At 47.3% G+C, this 19,551-nt stretch overlaps 1 protein-coding gene across 12 annotated transcripts in view; it reads left to right on the top strand.

Moving 5' to 3' along the window:
* RABGAP1L (RAB GTPase activating protein 1 like) overlaps nt 1-19,551 on the top strand; it is a 525,894-nt gene that overhangs the window by 468,151 nt on the left and 38,192 nt on the right. The window contains exon 1 of one of the 12 annotated variants that reach the window (XM_065554563.1): nt 16,342-16,480. The exons of the other annotated variants lie outside the window; for them this stretch is intronic. The gene's annotated coding sequence lies outside the window, so the exon portion shown is untranslated. Of the gene's footprint in view, nt 1-16,341; nt 16,481-19,551 lie in introns of those variants that run through there. 12 annotated transcript variants of the gene reach the window in all.

Genomic DNA, 19,551 nt, shown 5'->3' with positions numbered 1-19,551 from the left:
TCTCGGCAGCTCCTCCTCCTCCCCCCCCTGCTCCCCCTCCCTTGCTGCCCAGCGCCCCGCTCCGGCAGCACTGTGCGGGGGCAGGGACTGGGTTGTGTGTTGTGCTGGGGAGCGCAGCCACGTGTTCTGAGAGGCAGGGTAAAGGGGGCAAGGGGGTTCTGGAGGGGGCAGTCGAGGACAGAGTGTAGGGGGGATTGGATGGGTCAGGGGTTCTGGGGGGGGCTGTCGGGGCGGGGGTGTGGAGAGGGGTCGAGGCAGGCAGGGAGCAGAGGTGGGGGGTTCTCAGAAGGGGGCAGTCAGGGGACAAGAAGCAGGGAGGCTTAGCTAGGGGGTGGAGTCCTAGGGGGCAGTTAGTGGCAGGGGTCCCAGGATAGGGCAGTCAGGGGACAAGGAGCAGTGGGGGGGTTGGAGGTTCTGAGGGGGGCAGTCAAGGGGTGGGAAGTGGGAGGGAGTGGATGGTGCGTGGCAGGGCTCCTCCTCTCCCAGTGTCCTCTTTTTTGATTGTGGAAATGTGGTAACCCTAACACAGAAATATCATCTGGGTGCCGTGTGGTGTGGGAGCTAGTATTCAGACACTGGGTAAATGCTTATAATAGATGGAAGGTCTTATCTGGAGAGGAATTCAAATAGCCCCAGCAATCACTGACAAGTATAAAGATTCAAGGTCTCCCTCAATGCTGAACCCTCTATGTTGTTCATCTTTGTTATGTCTAATGTGCTGCTTGGGACTTGGGGCCTCTCCTGCATTCCAGTTATTCTGAGAGTAAATAACAAACCTGAAAGCAGGGCCACAACAGTGGCAACTCATGATTTTAGCACGAGGTTTTCAATAGTGGATGTTTTTCTTAAAACTGCAGCTCCTGGAGTCATGTTAATACATGTATCAGAGGGGTAGCCGTGTTAGTCTGAATCTGTAAAAAGCAACAGAGGGTCCTGTGGCACCTTTGAGACTAACAGAAGTATTGGGAGCATAAGCTTTCGTGGGTAAGAACCTCACTTCTTCAGATGCAAGTAATGGAAATCTCTAGAGGCAGGTATATATCAGTGTGGAGATAACGAGGTTAGTTCAATCAGGGAGGGTGAGATGCTCTGCTAGCAGTTGAGGTGTGAACACCAAGAGAGGAGAAACTGTTTCTGTAGTTGGATAGCCATTCACAGTCTTTGTTTAATCCTGATCTGATGGTGTCAAATTTGCAAATGAACTGGAGCTCAGCAGTTTCTCTTTGGAGTCTGGTCCTGAAGTTTTTTTGCTGTAAGATGGCAACCTTTACATCTGCTATTGTGTGGCCAGGGAGGTTGAAGTGTTCTCCTACAGGTTTTTGTATATTGCCATTCCTGATATCTGACTTGTGTCCATTTATCCTCTTGCGTAGTGACTGTCCAGTTTGGCCAATGTACATAGCAGAGGGGCATTGCTGGCATATGATGGCATATATAACATTAGTGGACGTGCAGGTGAATGAGCCGGTGATGTTGTAGCTGATCTGGTTAGGTCCAGTGATGGTGTTGCTGGTGTAGATATGTGGGCAGAGTTGGCATCGAGGTTTGTTGCATGGGTTGGTTCCTGAGTTAGAGTTGTTATGGTGCGGTGCGTGGTTGCTGGTGAGAATATGCTTAAGGTTGGCAGGTTGTCTGTGGGCGAGGACTGGCCTGCCTCCCAAGGTCTGTGAAAGTGAGGGATCATTGTCCAGGATGGGGTGTAGATCACTGATGATGCGTTGGAGAGGTTTAAGCTGAGGACTGTAGGTGATGGCCAGTGGAGTTCTGTTGGTTTCTCTTCTGGGCCTGTCTTGTAGCAGGAGGCTTCTGGGTACACGTCTGGCTCTGTTGATTTGTTTCTTTATTTCCTTTTGTGGGTATCGTAGTTTTGAGAATGCTTGGTGAAGATCTTGTAGGTGTTGGTCTCTGTCTGAGGGGTTGGAGCAGATGCGATTGTACCTCAGTGCTTGGCTGTAGACGATGGATCGTGTGGTGTGACCGGGGTGGAAGACACCACACGATCCATCGTCTACAGCCAAGCACTGAGGTACAATCGCATCTGCTCCAACCCCTCAGACAGAGACCAACACCTACAAGATCTTCACCAAGCATTCTCAAAACTACGATACCCACAAAAGGAAATAAAGAAACAAATCAACAGAGCCAGACGTGTACCCAGAAGCCTCCTGCTACAAGACAGGCCCAGAAGAGAAACCAACAGAACTCCACTGGCCATCACCTACAGTCCTCAGCTTAAACCTCTCCAACGCATCATCAGTGATCTACACCCCATCCTGGACAATGATCCCTCACTTTCACAGACCTTGGGAGGCAGGCCAGTCCTCGCCCACAGACAACCTGCCAACCTTAAGCATATTCTCACCAGCAACCACGCACCGCACCATAACAACTCTAACTCAGGAACCAACCCATGCAACAAACCTCGATGCCAACTCTGCCCACATATCTACACCAGCAACACCATCACTGGACCTAACCAGATCAGCTACAACATCACCGGCTCATTCACCTGCACGTCCACTAATGTTATATATGCCATCATATGCCAGCAATGCCCCTCTGCTATGTACATTGGCCAAACTGGACAGTCACTACGCAAGAGGATAAATGGACACAAGTCAGATATCAGGAATGGCAATATACAAAAACCTGTAGGAGAACACTTCAACCTCCCTGGCCACACAATAGCAGATGTAAAGGTTGCCATCTTACAGCAAAAAAACTTCAGGACCAGACTCCAAAGAGAAACTGCTGAGCTCCAGTTCATTTGCAAATTTGACACCATCAGATCAGGATTAAACAAAGACTGTGAATGGCTATCCAACTACAGAAACAGTTTCTCCTCTCTTGGTGTTCACACCTCAACTGCTAGCAGAGCATCTCACCCTCCCTGATTGAACTAACCTCGTTATCTCCACACTGATATATACCTGCCTCTAGAGATTTCCATTACTTGCATCTGAAGAAGTGAGGTTCTTACCCACGAAAGCTCATGTTAATACATGAGAATCTCAGCTTTCATTGTTTATTTTTGAAAGTAGGTTTCTAGCCCTCATGATTTCATAGAAAAGCTTGAAAATATGAACCCTGAAGGTTCAATAACCAGAAAACAAATAAAAAGAAACCCACTTTTTTTAAAGCCTTCCTTTAAGCCTGATTCCTGGTTTTTGAATGCTCTGGGTTGTCAGTTCTAGTTTAATGCACTTGGGAAGAAAATGACAAGTTACCATTTGTCTAACCACTGGTAGAGTCTCCCAGACTGAGATCGATCTTCATTCTAGGATTCAAAATAGAGACTGCCCTAGACACAGTGAAACCAAACACAGTCATAACTTTAAAAGAAGTCTGAAGCACAGGCACCACTCTGTGTCTTGAGGATAGTTTGGCAAAAATAGAGAAGCTGTGTTAATTGAAGACTGTGTGTAAAGTGTGGTGGAGGCTGTCTCATTCATTTAGGGTGTGTCCCTAGCAGTGATTTACCACCCAGTCTGGAACACATTAATTGGCACTAAGTATGACGGTTCTGGATTTGAATGGTTTACTAGTTAGGAGCTCACTAATGATTAGGGTAAGTGGAAATTTGCAAGAAATACTAATGTTTTTTTAGGCAATTGTGGGATAGTATTCCATGCATTTGGGGGACACTTTGGAGGTAACTTGTACTATGTTATTAGATTTGTAGAAATTCTTACATAATTCTGCATCTAGCACGACTCATACATGTTACATAACTCCAAAGTCAGCATACATCTTCAACAGCCAATGGCAAATTTGGCTGATGTATTTGCCCCACATTTGCAGAATCTAAGGCGTGATTTATTTTGTTCCAAACTTCAAGAGGCTAAGCACTATCAGGCCTGCAGACTTGGGGGGGGAAGCAGGCAATTGCCCAGGGACCTGGGTGATTTAAAAGGGCCCGAGGCGGCGTCAGCACAGCTGGGCCCTGCCTGCCCTTGCTCCATGCTGCTCCCGGAAGCGTCCGACAGTGCGTCCCTGCAGCCTGGGGAGGGGGTCTCCACACACTGCCTCCGCCCTGAGTGCCGACTCCGCAGCTCTCATTGGCCAGGAACTGCAGCCAATAGGAGCTGTGGGGTTGGTGCCTGTGGGCAGCAGTGCACGGAGGCCCCCTGGGCCCCTTGCCTTGGAGCAGCTGCAAGAGGGGTGGTGCCAGTCACTTTCGGGAGCCGCCCAAGTAAGCGCCGACCCTCTGACCCCCGCCAGCACCTCAACCCCCTGCCCTAGCCTAGAGCCAAAACTCCCTCCCAGATCCTGCACCCCTCTCCCGCACCAAAACTCCCTCCCAGAGCCTGCACCCCGCAGTCCAACCCCCTCCCCAGCCTGGTGAAAGTGAGTGAGGGTGGGGGAGAGCAAGCGATGGAGGGAGGGGGGATGGAGTGAGCAGGGGGAGGGACTTCAGGGAAGGGATGGTGCAAGGGTCTTTGGGTTTGTGCGATTAGACAGTTGGTAACCTTTCCAGGCAGGCATGTGGAAGCCCTGGCCGTGCCTAAAGAGCATGCCCAGTAACACAGTCGGCAGCTTCCTGGGCACCAGCCAGTGCAGGTGCAGCACCACCCAAATGTCAGGTGGACAGTGTCCGCACCGGCGCAGTTTGTGCATGCATGGGGGCCCACTGACTATTCTGCCCTGGAACCCAGAATTGCTGCCAGCGGGCCTGGGCACTGTAAAGTTATCTGATCAGAATCTAAGGGCAAAGCACAGTCTTGTAGAGCTGAATTTGCCAGGCAGAACAAGTTAAATGAAGATGCCAGTTGCTCATCCTCCCAGTAGGATGTAAGACACTATGGGAGAAGGAGGATTTTTCGCTTTTGTTTCCTGCTCTTTTCCCAGTCCATTACAGTTATCCTACCAGAAGAAGATAACAGTAGTCAGATATCTTGGAAACATCTTCCATAATGTATCTGGCCAAGTCTATAAAATAGTTGGAGGGGATGGAATTTTCTTCCTGAACTCAGTAGCCATTCATTTATAACCTCCAGCATGAGGAATGAGAGCCTTTCTAATTGCTATACTGCTGAGTCTGATTGCAGATATTTTTCATATTCATATGTTGTTTATCTCTTTGAGTTTTACTAAGCTGTTCAAATGTTAATGGCAATTAACCATTGGAACGTTGGAATTACCAAGGGAAGTGGTGGAGTATCCGTCTTTTCATGTCTTCAGAATAAAATTGAATTCCCTTCTGGAAGATCTGCTTTAACCAAAACACAAGTTATACTTTAATCAAACATAAGTAATTGGGCTCAGTACAGGAGGTTAAGAATAGATGATGTAATTGTCCCTTCTGGCCTTCAACTCTATGAGCTTGCTTTCCTGCAGTCTAAACATATTGTTTAATGGCTGCTCTTCTGCCTTTGCATAGCTCACATATGACAGCTGGCTTCTCTTCTAATCTCTCCTCACCCTCTTCTCAGTGGGAGGAAAGACTTGGTAATAGCAGCATATTAAGGCCCTGATGAGAGGAGCCCCATCCAGCATTGTAACTATGTTTTTTCCATCCATGCGTCAGAGCAAGTAGGGTTCTCCCATTAGATTGGTAGTGTAAGAGGACAGAGTGCTGTCCCACCACCTTACATGAACAGCAGCTGACAGGTTCAACAAATTTGTGGCTTTTTCTATATGAAACAGTTATCCAAACTCTTGTCACAGGTGCATGTTAACAAGGTGATCTGTGCATCCTGCTAATAACCTTGGCTCTGCCTTGAGGCCAGACCTTTGTGGTACATAGCTAATAGTTTTACTAGTTGAGCCAAAAAGAACAAACTAAGCTAGTAGGTTTCTTTAAGCTAGTAGGGACTATGCTAAACTTGTTTCCACTGGAAATTGTTCTTTACATAGCTTAAAACAACATTCATTAATAATATTGCTATTTAAATAGTTCCAACTAGGCTTTGAAGCTAACACCTGTCTGAGATGAATAAGTGATAATATTCACACCTTCATTGAAACTGCTCTTTGGCCTGGAAACAGTTTCCTGCTGGGCTGGATTAACAAGTAACCATGCATTGATTTGTGTGTAAAGGAAACTATCTTTGCAATGGGAAGGGCTAGAAATCTTGTTTTTGCCATGAGAGGGGAAAACCCCACCCAAAACCGAGTAAAAAAGTGAAGAAGCTACTTGTAGAAAGACTCCAAGGTTGCAAGAGCTGTTCACTCTCCTGGCTCTGCCAGTGATGCATCAAATTAATTTTCCAACATAAGGGACAGAAAAAAATTGCTCGTTTATCAATTTCTGAAGAAGAAGCCAAATCAAACTGGAGAGAGTTGTTTTCAGGTCTATAGAAAGTGCTGCCGTGTCATGTGGGATTCCTTATTAAAAGCTGATTTTCAATTCCACTTATTATCCGTGTGCTGTTATCTCCAGTTTGCAGAACTGCAATCCTGTCGTCATAATAAGGAGGGTCATGTTTTTTACTGCACACTCTATTCTCTACTTGGGCTACATCTCTGATTCATGGTATAGCATCATGCAATGAACAGGCACTTCTGAATGTCAGATTGAAGCTCTACAAAAGAACAGTACTTTTCTTGCATAAGCCTCTAGATTCATAATTTCCCTTAACTCAGCTAAGATAGGTCCTTTTTATTAGGATGGCATACATTTATTTCTGCATAAACAAATATATTTGTCTAGCAACCTAGAATTTATCATACATATTTGGTATTTCTTTGATCTGTGCAATCCCATCTTTTTGAAACAAAGCGTCACTGGCCCCCCATCAAAACTGGTGTTTAATTCTGTTGTTGTAGTTTCAACATCAAAAGTGGTTTGAAATTAGTTACCAAGGCTTGGTCTACACTAAACCCCCAAATCGAACTAAGGTACGCAACTTCAGCTATGTGAATAACGTAGCTGAAGTTCGAAGTACCTTAGTTCGAACTTACCTCGGTCCACACGCGGCAGGCAGGCTCCCCCGTCGACTCCGCGGTACTCCTCTCGCCGAGCTGGAGTACCGCAGTCGACGGCGAGCACTTCCGGGTTCATAGAATCATAGAATATCAGAGTTGGAAGGGACCTCAAGAGGTCATCTAGTCCAACCCCCTGCTCAAAGCAGGACCAATTCCCAGCTAAATCATCCCAGCCAGGGCTTTGTCAAGCCGGGCCTTAAAAACCTCCAAGGAAGGAGACTCCACCACCTCCCTAGGTAACGCATTCCAGTGTTTCACCACCCTCCTAGTGAAATAGTTTTTCCTGATATCCAACCTGGACCTCCCCCACCGCAACTTGAGACCATTGCTCCTTGTTCTGTCATCTGCCACCACTGAGAACAGCCGAGCTCCATCCTCTTTGGAACCCCCCTTCAGGTAGTTGAAGGCTGCTATCAAATCCCCCCTCATTCTTCTCTTCTGGAGACTAAACAATCCTAGTTCTCTCAGCCTCTCCTCATAAGTCATGTGCTCCAGACCCCTAATCATTTTTGTTGCCCTCCGCTGGACTCTTTCCAATTTTTCCACATCCTTCTTGTAGTGTGGGGCCCAAAACTGGACACAGTATTCCAGATGAGGCCTCACCAATGTCGAATAAAGGGGAACGATCACGTTCCTCGATCTGCTGGCAATGCCCCTACTTATACAGCCCAAAATGCCGTTAGCCTTCTTGGCAACAAGAGCACACTGTTGACTCATATCCAGCTTCTCATCCACTGTGACCCCTAGGTCCTTTTCAGCAGAACTGCTACCTAGCCATTCGGTCCCTAGTCTGTAGCAGTGCATGGGATTCTTCCGTCCTAAGTGCAGGACTCTGCACTTGTCCTTGTTGAACCTCATCAGGTTTTTTTCTGCCCAATCCTCTAATTTGTCTAGGTCCCTCTGTATCCGATCCCTACCCTCTAGTGTATCTACCACGCCTCCTAGTTTAGTGTCATCTGCAAACTTGCTGAGAGTGCAGTCCACACCATCCTCCAGATCATTAATAAAGATATTAAACAAAACCGGCCCCAGGACCGACCCTTGGGGCACTCCACTTGAAACCGGCTGCCAACTAGACATGGAGCCATTGATCACTACCCGTTGAGCCCGACGATCTAGCCAGCTTTCTATCCACCTTACAGTCCATTCATCCAGCCCATACTTCTTTAACTTGGTGGCAAGAATACTGTGGGAGACAGTATCAAAAGCTTTGCTAAAGTCAAGAAATAACACATCCACTGCTTTCCCCTCATCCACAGAGCCAGTTATCTCATCATAGAAGGCAATTAGGTTAGTCAGGCACGACTTCCCCTTCGTGAATCCATGCTGACTGTTCCTGATCACTTTCCTTTCCTCTAAATGTTTCATAATTGATTCCTTGAGGACCTGCTCCATAATTTTTCCAGGGACTGAGGTGAGGCTGACTGGCCTGTAGTTCCCCGGATCCTCCTTCTTCCCTTTTTTAAAGATGGGCACTACATTAGCCTTTTTCCAGTCATCTGGGACCTCCCCCGATCGCCATGAGTTTTCAAAAATAATGGCTAATGGCTCTGCAATCTCACCCGCCAACTCCTTTAGCACCCTCGGATGCAGCGCATCCGGCCCCATGGACTTGTGCACGTCCAGTTTTTCTAAATAGTCCCGAACCACTTCTTTCTCCACAGAGGGCTGGTCACCTTCTCCCCATGCTGTACTGCCCAGTGCAGCAATCTGGGAGCTGACCTTGTGCGTGAAGACAGAGGCAAAAAAATCATTGAGTACATTAGCTTTTTCCACATCCTCGGTCACTAGGTTGCCTCCCTCATTCAGTAAGGGGCCCACACTTTCCTTGATTTTCTTCTTGTTGCTAACATACCTGAAGAAACCCTTCTTGTTACTCTTAACATCTCTTGCTAACTGCAACTCCAAGTGTGATTTGGCCTTCCTGATTTCACTCCTGCACGCCTGAGCAATATTTTTATACTCCTCCCTGGTCATTTGTCCAATCTTCCACTTCTTATAAGCCTCTTTTTTGCGTTTAAGATCAGCAAGGATTTCACTGTTTAGCCAAGCTGGTCGCCTGCCATATTTACTATTCTTTCTACACATCGGGATGGTTTGTTCCTGCAACCTCAATAAGGATTCTTTAAAATACAGCCAGCTCTCCTGGACCCCTTTGCCCTTCATGTTATTCTCCCAGGGGATCCTGCCCATCTGTTCCCTGAGGGAGTCAAAGTCTGCTTTTCTGAAGTCCAGGGTCCATATTCTGCTGCTCTCCTTTCTTCCTTGTGTCAGGATCCTGAACTCAACCATCTCATGGTCACTGCCTCCCAGGTTCCCATCCACTTTTGCTTCCCCTACTAGTTCTTCCCTGTTTGTGAGCAGCAGGTCAAGAAAAGCTTTGCCCCTAGTTGGTTCCTCCAGCACTTGCACCAGGAAATTGTCCCCTACGCTTTCCAAAAATTTCCTGGATTGCCTGTGCACCGCTGTATTGCTCTCCCAGCAGATATCAGGGTGATTAAAGTCTCCCATGAGAACCAGGGCCTGCGATCTAGCAACTTCTGCTAGTTGCCAGAAGAAAGCCTCGTCCACCTCATCCCCCTGGTCTGGTGGTCTATAGCAGACTCCAACCACGACATCACCCTTGTCGCTCCCGCTCCAGACAAGACGCGATAAGTCGAACCCAGAAGTTCGATTGCCAGCCGCCGAACTAGCGGCTGGGTATAGACGTACCCCAAGAGTCTTCCATTTACAAAATCATTTCCAAACTTGGAGACCTTTTTCGAGTGCTGGTCCCTATGGGTATTTGCTGTGGCTGTGTGTCCACTTCATGCGCCCGGGACCAGAAATTCTCATTGGGCCACACCTACGCCTTGCATTTCGTATGCTGCAATCCAAGTGTATAAATGGTGGCGTGGATTGACCATCTCTCCAGTTCCTTTTTGTCACTGGCTATCTGGGACAGAACCCTCCTGTATCCATTAGTCTTCTAACTTCTACTTGATCCATTATCTGTAAATATTGTACACAGTTTTAAGTTTTGTTATTTTACTCTTTTTGTTAGTTAGTTAGTGCTTTTTAAATAGTAGTTAGTGGAAAGCAAGGGTTTCCGTCCCCCCTCCTTTATTTCCCCTATGACCAGGTTACTTATGCCCAAAGTCCCAGGCTTCAAACCTTGCCTTGCCTGCCCTCTGGTCTTCTTGGTAAGCGACCTGCACAAGATCTGCCTCTACTGCTTCAGGGAATCTCATATCCCTTCAAAGGGTAGGTCTGTACTTAACTCCAGGTCCGGCGGTAAGCAATCGATGATCTGGGATCGATCCCGGAAGTGCTCGCCGTCGACGCCGGTACTCCTGCTCGGCGAGAGGAGTACGCGGCATCGATGGGGGAGCCTGCCTGCCGCATCTGGACCCGCGGTAAGTTCGAACTAAGGTACTTCGACTTCAGCTACATTATTCACGTAGCTGAAGTTGCATATCTTAGTTCGAAGTGGGGGGTTAGTGTGGACCAGGCCAAAGTGTGAGAGCCACTGCTCCTTCCCCTCTCACATAGGCAATCCTGGGAGTTCAGTCTTCACAGGCACTTGATAGAGGTTTCCATAAGATCTTCATTTGATCCAGGCCCTTTCCGCTCACCACAGCATTGAGTGGAGCCTGGAACTGATTGAGTTTAAATGAGAATATGAAGTCTCCTGCTCTGTAAAGACTGAGCAGCCCTTTGGTGAATGTCCTTCATCCATATATTTTAAGCACTCCAAATCCTCATTTGTAATCGATATTTTATTGCTGTAGGCCTCATAGCACTTGAAGCGCAACGTCTTGTCAGCTTCAGCCATGGTTCCTAAACACACAAGGTTAAGTAATCAGAACCAATGACCGATGCCACAGAATAACTCAGGAAAAGAACAACAATTAGGCCTTGGCTACACTTGTGAGTTACAGCGCAATAAAGCAGCCCCGGGCGCCCTAGCTCACTCCTCGTCCACATTGGCAAGGCACGTAGAGAGCTCTGACTCCGCAGCTACAGCGCTGCTGGTACTCCACCTCGATGAGTGGAATAGCGTTTGCTGCGCCCCTGCTGGAGCACCGCGGCACCAGTGTGAATTAGGTATTGCGTTACTGCGCTGTGATCAGCCTCCAGAAACGACCCATAATCTCCTTAAGTCAAGTGGCCACTCTTGTCATTGTTGTGAAATCGGCTGCAGGAATGCGGAAATGCCCTTTCAAAGCTCCGTTTCGGAGAAGTCGGCTGCTTATCAGCTCTGAGGAAAAAGCAAGCATTTACTGTTTGCTTTGAGTGAGTGAGAGAGAGGTGGGGGGGGAGGAATGAAGGGGTCTGAACTTACAAAACAGCATGCTGACACACTCTCAGCACCCCAAAAACCCACTCTCTCTCCCCCCACATACACACAACACACTCCCTGTCACACTCCACCCCCCCCATTTGAAAAGCACATTGCAGTCACTTGCATGCTGGGATAGCTGCCCATAATGCACCGCTCCCAATGGGTAAGGAATGGTGTCCCTAGCCTCTGTTTGTCAGAGGATGGAGATGGATGGCAGGAGAGAGATCACTTGATCAATGCCTGTTAGGTTCACTCCGTCTGGGGCACCTGGCATTGGCCACTGTCAGTAGACAGGATACTGGGCTAGATGGACCTTTGGTCTGACCCAGTACGGCCGTTCTTACGTAAAGCTGGCAGAGGGTGCACCTTAACTTCACAGTGCCAGGTACAGGTCAGGTTCAATGACCATGGCATGTTACCTTGAGCCACCCAGTTACTGTGAAAACAGACTGCCTGCAGAGCCCTGGTCTTGCTGCACATGCACATTTCACTCTTTTAGGTCATCAGTATATCTCATGCTGACCTAGATTCTACATCTTACCCTTCCTAATTTTTCAATATTGTTTCCCCAAAGGGGCAGTGAGTGCCGTGCACCAGCTGAGATAAATCTTGAGTGATTGAGGTCAGTATGGGGAAGGGGTGAGCCATAGTTTGCCAGTTGGGCACAAAAACGGTTAGAAGAATTAGGTGATTTTGTACACAATCTATTTTTAGGAGGTGCTGTATCTTGGGAACCCTTTTCACAAATAACTCCCAAATTTGGACTAATAACCCTACTCTTGGCCACCATGAAGTAGGGTATTTTCCTCTTCTCCCTTCAACTTCACTTGGGCCCATTTCCATCCTTAGATGTAAAATCCAGTTCCCAGTGGAAGCTGTGTACACATAAAGGCAGAATATGTCCTTTCGTTGCCTTGTAATATAAAGTGAGGTTTGGGTTTACTTGTAGTAAAAACCTCAAATACACAGGATAGAACTTGTCCCATGCATGAGTGCAGTTTGGAACAGGCAGTATCCATTCTCCTTAAAGTAAAGGACCCAGCACAGAAAGTTTTCTGTTAGCCCAGTGCCTGGGATGGTGACAACAACAACCAGGCTGTCATAATTTCCCCTTTCTGGCTTTTCAGTTCTGCATTGTGAGACTGGCGTGTTTTAATGATGTGTGGACACAGAGGCAGGTGCCATCTAGTCCAGAAACAATATTTTTAATTCACTTTTTTGTGCCATATTCTTAAATTACCCAGAACCATCCACCCAGACAGATGTGACACACCTGATAAATAAATTGCAGAGACAAGGTGTGTGAGGTAACATCATTTATTGGACCAACTTCTGTCGGTGAAAGAGAGAATTTTCGAGCTACACACAGTTCATTTCTTTCAGTCATCTGTCCAGGGAAATCACACGATGAAAACAAGAAAGATGCTGCATTTTGGACACTTAGAAACCATTGAAAATCTTCCTTCTTTCCTTGCTCTTTGGTAACAAACAACCTTGCACTGTATAGAGTGAAAGGATTCTTTACAGAAACAGTATTAATTGCTGAAGTGAAATATGAGGACGGATGGGGTTTGGGTGATTAGATGCCAAGAGTCCATCTTGTGTTCTGATTACTATTATAAATCTCTCTCCATTAGCCATTTTTTTCTCAGGAAGTAGATTACGGCCTAATGGCCTAAGCAAGCAGGAAACAAGCAACATATTTATAGATTTTATTGCTGGATTGGAAGCTCATGTATCTGCCAATAGGGAATCTTGGCTCCAATGGAGAGAATCTTTTCATTCCTTAAACCCCCCCTCCACATTCCAGTAGTTCCTATTGCATCTGATTCTGAGCTATGATTTCCAAGTATAGAATTTTTAGTAAGAATAATACTGCATTGAAGGGATTTAACTGCATTTGATAGAATAACTTGGTTATTAGCTGGTGTTTTATTTATTTAAAGCAGTGGTCTTTTTACGCCCAAGATCACTTTTTGAATTTAAGGGCAACCCAGGATCTACCCTGCGCCTTCCCCGAGGCCCCGTGCATTCCCGAAAGCCCCTCCCCGCTCACTCCATCCACCCCTCTCTCTGTCGCTCGCTCTCCTCCCCCTCACTCACTTTCACTGGGCTGGGGTAGGGGATTGGGGTTAGGGAGGGGTGTGGGCTCTGCGCTGGGGCTGAGGGATTTGCATTGTGGGAGGGAACTCTGGTCTGAGCCTGGGGCAGGAGGGGCTGAGGGGTGCAAGCTCTGGGAGGGAGTTTGGGTGCAGGAGGGGGCTGTGGAATGGGGCAGGGGATTGGGGTGCAGGAGGGATACAGGGTGCTGGTTCTGGGAGGGGGGTCAGGGCTGGGGCTTGGAGTGCAGGAGGGAGGTTGAGGTGCAGGATGGGGTGTGGGGTGCTGGCTCCGAGAGGGGGGTCAGGGTTTGGGGTTTGGGGTGCTAGCAGTGGGACAGGGCTCAGGGCTGGGACATGGGGTGCAGAAGGGGGTTCAGGGTGTAGGAGGGGGTATAGGGTGCTGGCTCTGGGAGGGGGCTCAGGGCTGGGGGTTGGGGTGTGGCCTCCCGCTGGGCAGCACTTACCTCTGGCAGCTCCCGGTTGGTGGTGCAGTGTGGCTGCTGCAAAGACAGGCTCCCTGCCTACCCTGGCCCCACGCCGCTCCCAGAAGGACCAATGTGCCCCTGCAGCCTGTAGGGGGGGGTGGGAGGCACATGGCTCTGCACACTGCAAGCTCCCCGTTCCCGGCTAATGGGAGCTGCGGGGGCGGTGCTTGCAAGCAGGAGCAGCGCATGAAGGGAGACTCCTGCCCCTGGGGCTACACAGTAGCGGTGTGGGGCCGGGGCAGGCAGGGAGCCTGCCTTAGCGGCAGCCCCACTGCACCACCAGAGATCACGATCAACTGGGAGATCCTCTAGGATCGACCAGTCGATTGCGATTGACCGGTTGGTGACTACCAATTTTAGGGTTCCCAAAGAACTTTCAAGAATGATGAGGTGATGTTCAGAACAAGGTGAGCATGAGTCAGACCATATATATCCAGGTTTTAATGTTGGGTTTCCCTCTATTGCCCTTTACTGATCAAAAACAAATAGTAAAGGATTAGTGAGACTATAAATAATTACGTGCTTTGGAAATAATAAAGGTAGATAACATCTAACTGCTCAGAAATGCCAGGAACTCCTGCAAATGGGAGCTGCGGGCGCGGTACCTGCAGCAGAACAGCGCGTGGAGCCATCTGGCCATCCCTGAGCATAGAAGCTGGAGGAACATGCTGGTCGCTTCCGGGAGCCACACAAGTAAGCATCAGAGCCCGCACCGCTCACCCCCTCCTGTACCCCAGCCCTCTGCCCCAGCCCTGTATGTAAAAGGAGGAGGAAGAAAAATTGTTTTTCTTAACCTCTGAGGATAGGACAAGAAGCAATGGTCTTAAATTGCAGCGAGGGAGGTTTAGGTTGGACATCAGGAAAAATTTCCTAACTGTCTGGGTGATTAAGCACTGGAATAAATTGCCCAGTTAGGCTGTGGAATCTCCATCATTGAAGATTTTTAAGAGCAGGTTAGACAAACACCTGTCAGGAATGGTCTAGATAATTAGTCCTGCCATGAGTGCAGGCGACTGAACAAGATGACCTCTCGAGGTCCCTTCCAGTTCTATGATTCTATGATTCTTAGATTGCAGGGCAGGGACTATCTCTGTCTTTGTTCAGTGCCCAGCACAGTCCTGACTGGAGTTGCTATGTGCTACCACAATATAAATAAAAATAAGTAGGTGGGGAACCTGTTGAAAAATGTGTAGGGTAAGGGTGATGTGATTGTTTGTATGTCTTTGTGACTTGAAATTCAAATTTTTAACTTGGTGTGGGCTCATGAAACTGAATGGGAAGACTCTTTCATGGAAGGCTCTGAGTAGTAAAAATAATTGTTTAATCTTCCTTAAAATACTGTAATACTTGTGGCTAGAGGAGTTGGGCATCTAAGCCAGTAGACCCCTTACAAATCCCAGTCGGTATGTTTTTATTTACTAGGGTTTGTTGTTAAGTGTGTTGAGAAGCCATTAGTACATTTGACATAATTAAAAATATTAAGAGTATAAGAAGTGATTAAGTGATTAAGACAGAAGATGACTTTCTAGCCCAGGGATGTGTCCATTTGGGATGGAATTTCTGGAGGAGAAGCTGGCCTCCCTGAAAAAGGCGTGTAAGGCAGTTGAGGTATCACTTTACAATATCAGCTGTCTAGTGGCACAGTGTGCTGCATGTATGTTGAGTTTATAGGAACAAAAAATTGGCAAAACATTGGAAAATGCTCCACACTGAATCATTTTTAGTTTTTGGGAATAAAAGTTTGTGCAAAAGGTAGAGGGGTGGGGCAGTGTGCTGACAGTAATTGGGTCCAGTCTCATAAGCTGTCCCAGAAACATGGCAGAGGAAGGCCAGAGGTACCACAGCTGCAGAGATTTGCTGAACAAACCGTTTGGATAAAGGAAAACCTCTCCCTGTGGTTTTAATGTATTCACCAGTTCTTGTGACTCAAAAGAAAATTGTCTCCGTTCAGTTGCTCACATGGTTCATATACATAGAGCTGACAGTACTTTGCAGTTTTGCCAGACATTTAACTATCACAATATACATTTACAAATATTAATGAATTGAGCCTCACAACACCTCTGGAAGATGAAATATTGTTATCCACATCTCGTAGAGGGGGAATCTGAAGCAGAGAAAGGAAGTGGCATGTTCCAAGTCACAGCAGATCAGTCAGTGGCACAGCTACTAGTAGAACCCAGGTATCTTGACATAGTCTGCTGCTTTAGCTGCAAGACCACACTGCTACCAATTAACTACTATATTGCATAACTCACTTCTCTGGCTTGCATGCCCTATGAATCTCTCAGGACAGATTTTGCAGTCTCCATCTCTGTTTCTTTCCTGTGAGATCAGATAGACACCTTTGGTAGGTTCTCTTAATTGGCTCATTAAGGAAATGGATGCCACCTGTCCTAACTATCTACCTCACCAGTGAGCCTCATCTGCCTTCCATCAGGCCTCAGACAAACTGTGAAATACAGCAAAACCTCAGAGTTACAAAAAACAGAGTTATGAGCTGACCAGTCAACCACTCACCTCATTTGGAACTGGAAGTAGGCAGTCAGGCAGCAACAGAGACCAGGGGGAAAGCAAATACAGTACTGTGTTAAACGTAAACCACTAGAAAAATAAAGGGAAAGTTTAAAAAAATTGACAAGGTAAGGAAACTGTTTCTGTGATTGTTTCATTTAAATTAAGATGGTTTAAAGCAGCATTTTTCTTCTGCATAGTAAGAAAAGTAAGTTTCAAAGCTGCATTACATCAATGTTCAATTGTAAACTTTTGAAAGAACCACCATAACGTTTTGTTCAGCGTTACGAACAACCTCCATTCCTGAGGTGTTTGTAACTCTGAGGTTCTACTGTAATGCCCCTCAGGCCTTCATCTCTCAAGGACTCACAAACCCTGACTACAATCATGAGGATTCAAAAGAGTCAATGTTTCAGTTTTCCGGGATCAGTAATTGTCTGCCTGGTCAGCTGCTGGTGGTTTGTGTACATTTCAGCATCATTCACAGGGATGATGGGGGGTATAGCTCTGGTGCATAAAATAGGGCTGGGAATCTCTCACCTAAATTTCCCTGATTGAGCCCTAAACATCTTGTGCACCCTCTCATATCCACTCAGGGCTAAGTTCCCTGTAAGCTGTGTGGCCGCGCAGCAGCCTATTTAGTGCCACACAGGCATTTAGGGGACCTGCCCCAGCCCCAACTCACTCTGCGGCCTGGACCCAGCCTCGGCCGGATCGGGCCCAGGTGCAGCTGGAGCAGCACCGCCCTAGGTGCGGCTGGCGCAGCATGGGTCGGCCCCAGGCACAGCCCTCTCCCAGCCCAGACCTGCTGCAGCCGGGGGAGGGGCGCCTATCCTGGACCCCCAGCCCTAGAGCTCCCACGGGAGGGACAGGCACCTCTCCCCCCCCAGCCCAGGTGCTGCTGCAGGGGGAGAGTGCTGGGGAGAGCCGTAGCCCTGGGATGCCCTCCTGCACTCCAAATCCCTCATCCCCAGCCCCACCCCAGAGCCTGCAATCCCAGCTGGAGCCCTCACAGCTCTGCACCCCAACCCTCTGCCCTAGCCCTGAGCCCCTCCCACAAAGAACACCTCACGCCCCCCCCCCCCCACACACACACACATGAATTTTGCTATGTGCACCAATATGGAGGTGATGTGTGACACATCACCTTCATATTGGTGCACATAACAAAATTCATTCCACACAGAGGTGGGAAAAATTAAAGGTTTGGCCTATAGGTAATAAGCTCTTGGGGCAAGGAATGCGTGTTTTTCTGTTTATGGAGAGCCACTGAATTTAAAGGTACTATGTAAATGAACCTTAATAATAATAATGGGCTAGATTATCACTGGTTTCAGAACAGCAGCCATGTTAGTCTGTATCCGCAAAAAGAACAGGAGTACTTGTGGCACCTTAGAGACTAACAACCGAAGAAGTGGGCTGTAGTCCACGAAAGCTTATGCTCTAATAAATTGGTTAGTCTCTAAGGTGCCACAAGTACTCCTGTTCTTTTTGTAGATTATCACTGACTCTTTGTGGGTATGAAAGGGGAGAGGGAGCAAGTTGCCTTTCCTCTCCCTTGAACTTCATGCAGGGGTCTGCCACAGTTGTCATTTTCTCTGCTCCTGTGGCTTGACATCAGTTAGTGAGTTGCCTGTAGTGACCTGCTGGGACAGGACAGCTTCATAACTCTGGGCAGTTATTAACTGCTACAGTCTGGCCATAGTTAATAGTTGAACCCCCAGAACAATCTTTCTTTCAAATACTTCTTTAATTCCTTTAGGAAACATGTACACAAGCTGCTGCTCTTGCTGTTCAGTTATATCAGTCAATAATACTAGCTATTCTCTGTGTAATGATTTCTCAGTGGGTGCATAGATAGGTATTTTGATGCTCTGAAAGGCCAGAGAGAATTCCAAACATGGAAAGAATGTGGTATAGAAGAATTACTTGGGCAGAAGGGGCAGACCCATGAGGCTGAGATTGTGCTACTTTAATGACATAAAATGAGAGGAATCCTTGGGTGAATGCAAAGACCACGTCATGACAACCTTGAGCTGAAGTGCTGGGGAATTAGATTAAAGAGAGATGGTCTGTAACTAAGAATGTAGTGATATGGAGAGGTAATCTCTTTTATTGGATAAACTTCCGTTGGTGAAAGAGACAAGCTTTTAGGCTACACCGAGCTCTTCTTCAGGTCTGGGAAAGGTACTCAGAGCGTTACAGCTAAATAAGGACAGGTCTACACTTAAAATGGCGCAGCTACAGTTCTTAAGTGAAGACACTCCTATGCCAATAGTTAATCCACCTCCCTGAGAGGCGGTACCTATGTCAACATAGCATTGTGTACACGATGCATTAAGGTCAGTATAACCACATCGCTCGGTGTTGTGGATTTTTCACACCCCTGAGTGACATAGTTATACCGACATAGGTCGGTAGTGTAGACCAGACTTAAGAGGTGGAACAGGTTGTTTAGCATAAGTAGTTAACATACATTCTAAGAGACTGTTCAAGGTAAAGTGGCCCATTGTCACCTCTGTGGCCATAGAACAAAAAAATGAGGTTAGTGGGTTACAGATTGTTGTAATAAGCCATAAATCCAGTGTCTCTGTTCAATCCTTAATTTTTTAATGTCTAGCAAAGTTAGGAGTTTAAGCTCCCATGCTCGTCTTTTCAAGGTGGTGTGCAGGTTTCCTTTGAGGATGAGGAATGAAAGGTCAAATACAGAGTGATCGTTTGTGAAAAGTGTTCACCCCGAGGTGATGTGGTGTTTTTGTCTTTTATCCATTTTTCTGTGTGAGTTCATTCGAAAGTGCAGTGATTGTCTGGTTTCACCCACCTAGTTATTATTGGGGCATTTAGTGCACTGGATGAGGTACACCACATGTTGTGATAGGCATGTGTAGGACCATGGATCTTGAAAGGTGTGTTGTGGGCAGTGTCGATCATTATAGCTGTGGAGGTATGTCTGCAGGTTTTGCATCTGTTGTTCTGGCAGGTTCTGGTGCCACTTTGAGTTGGTTGGTCCTGGTCCGTGAGGAGCTTGTTTCTGATGAGGAGCTTGGTAAGGCTAGGGGGTTGTTTGAAGGCCAGAAGAGAGGGTTTGGGAAAGATTTCTTTCAGGAAGTGGTCCCCATCATAAATGAGTTGTCATTATTTAATGATACCTGGTATGGGTTCCAGTGTGGGGTGTCACATGACAACTAGAGGTATGCAG

Source organism: Chrysemys picta, chromosome 8 (genome assembly GCF_011386835.1).
Source record: "Chrysemys picta bellii isolate R12L10 chromosome 8, ASM1138683v2, whole genome shotgun sequence".
Lineage (NCBI taxonomy): Eukaryota > Metazoa > Chordata > Testudines > Emydidae > Chrysemys > Chrysemys picta.
The sequence above is the reverse complement of the archived record's forward strand: the minus strand, read 5'-3'. Positions and strand labels throughout refer to the sequence as shown.